The 2,500-nt window shown below is 30.8% G+C and overlaps 1 protein-coding gene across 1 annotated transcript in view; it reads right to left on the bottom strand.

The window, feature by feature from the left end:
• The window catches only part of LOC113808739 (uncharacterized), a 66,699-nt gene that overhangs the window by 34,923 nt on the left and 29,276 nt on the right, over nucleotides 1-2,500 (bottom strand). The gene's annotated exons all lie outside the window — the stretch shown is intronic.

Below are 2,500 nucleotides of genomic sequence, written 5' to 3'. Positions count from 1 at the left end.
CTTATTTCTTCTTTTTCGTCTTTCGTTTTTTTTTTTCTTTTTTTTTCTTCTTCTTCTTCTACTCTTCCTTTTTTCTTCTTCTTTTCCTTTCTTCTTCTTCTGCTTTTTATTTTTCTTCTTTTCCTTCTCTTCACTTCTTCTGTTTCTTTGTTTTCTTTTTTTCTTCTTGTTTTTCTTGTTTTTGTTTCTTTTTCTTCTTCTTTCTACTTCGTCTTCTTCTTGTACTTCATCTTCTTCTTTTTCTTCGTCTTTTTCTTCCTCATCTTCTTCTACTCTTCCTTTTTTCTTCCTTTTCTTCTTCATTTTTTTCCTCTTCTTCTTCATATTATTATTATCATTATTATCATCATTATCATTGTTATATTCATCTTCTTTCTTCTTCTTCTTCTTCTTCCTTTGAACAGAAGCCCGGGGTCGGGAGGAGCACGAAGCGAGTCCTTCTTCTTCTTTTTCTTCTTCTTCTTATCATTATCATTATCATTATCAATATTATTATTATAATTATTATTATTTCTTCTTCTTCTTATTATTATTATTATTATTATTATTATTATTTTTTTTTTTTTTTATTATTATTATTATTATCATTATCATTATTATTATTATTATTATTATTATTATTATTATTATTATTATTATTATTATCATTATTATTATTATCATTATTATCATTTCTTCTTCTTCTTCTTCTGATTATTATCATTACTATTATTATCATTGTCATTTTCATCCTCTTTTTTCTTCTTCCTCTTCTTCTTTTCTTTCTCTTCTTCCTCTTCTTCTTTATCTTCTTCTTCTTCTTTTCTTCCTCTTCTTCTACCTTTGAACAGAAGCCCGGGGTCGGGAGGAACACGAAGCGAGAGCGAAGTCCATCTTCTTCTTTTTCTTTATTTCCTTCTCTTCTTCTTCTTCTTCTTCTTATCATCATCATTATCATTATCATTCTTTCTTCTTATTATTTTTTTTTTCTTTTCTTCTTCTTTTCTTCTTCTTCATCTTCTTCCTTTGAACAGAAGCCCGGGGTCGGGAGGAACACGCAGCGAGAGCGAAGTCCTTCTTCTTCTTTTTCTTCTTCTTATCATTATCATTATCATTATTGTTATTATCATTATTTCTTTTTATTATTATTATTATTATTATTATTATTATTATTATCATTATTATTATCATTGTCATTTTCATCCTCTTTTTTCTTCTTCCTTTTCTTCTTCTTCTTTTCTTTCTCTTCCTCTTCTTCTTTTTTCTTCTTCCACTCTTCCTCTTCCTTTGAACAGAATCCCGGGGTCGGGAGGAACACGCAGCGAGAGGGGAGTTCCTTTTCTTCTTCTTTTTCCTTTCTTCTTTTCCCTTTCCTTCTTCTTCTTCTTCATCTTCTTCCTTTGAACAGAATCCCGGGGTCGGGAGGAACACGCAGCGAGAGCGAAGTCCATCTTCTTCTTTTTCTTCGCTTCCTTCTTCTTCTTCTTCTTCTTCTTCTTATCATCATTATTATTATTATTCTTTCTTATTATTATTATCATTATTTTTCCTTTTTCTTCTTCTTTTTCCTTTCTTCTTCTTCTTCTTTTCTTTCTCTTCTTCTTTTTCTTCTTTTCTTCTTCTTCTTCTTCTTCTTCCTTTAAACAGAAGCCCGGGGTCGGGAGGAAAGAGCAGCGAGAGCGGGGTCCCCGTCGCGCCCATTCGCCAAATACGAGCCGCCCATTGCCTATTTCCGGTCATGTTTCCCATCGTGCATTTCCATGAACCTTAATAGTATTGTGTCATGCATTCATTACCCCTTTTTTTTTAATTTCTCCTCCTTTCGTCCCTTCTCTTATTCTCTTTCTGTGCTTTTCGTTTTTGTTTTGTTTTGTGTGTCTGTGTTTGTGTTTGTGGGCTTGTTTTTTCTTTCTGTCTGTCTCTGTGGGTTTTATTTTTTCTTTGTTTGCCTGTATTTGTGTTTGTGTTTGTCTACTTGTTTGTGTCTGAGTCTTTCTCTGTCTGTCTGTCTGCCTGTGTCTTTCTCTTTCTCTCTCTCCATATTCTAATTTTTGTCACTTCACGTCTTTTTCTTTGTATTTGTGTGTGCCCATTTTATTTTCAGTCATAAAAAAGAAAAAAAGAACGAAAAGAAAAGAGAGAGAGAGAGAGAGAGAGAGAGAGAGAGAGAGAGAGAGAGAGAGAGAGAGAGAGAGAGAGAGAGGAGAGAGAGAGAGAGAGAGAGAGAGAATATATATATATATATATATATATATATATATATATATATATATATATATGTATATATATATATATATATATATATATATATATATATATATATATATATATATATATATATATATATATATATATATATATATAAACAGTACACACACATGAATATCAACTTATTTATCCTTTTTTGTTTGTTTGTTTGTTTTCTATAGAGCTCATACAGTCATTCTCTTCACATAAAGTTAAAATCGATGAATATTCAATTCTCACATCACGCAAATACACGATAGCTATTTATCTATCT

Source organism: Penaeus vannamei, chromosome 8, assembly GCF_042767895.1.
Source record: "Penaeus vannamei isolate JL-2024 chromosome 8, ASM4276789v1, whole genome shotgun sequence".
Taxonomy (NCBI): Eukaryota; Metazoa; Arthropoda; class Malacostraca; order Decapoda; family Penaeidae; genus Penaeus; species Penaeus vannamei.
This window is presented reverse-complemented; position numbering and strand designations above follow the sequence as displayed.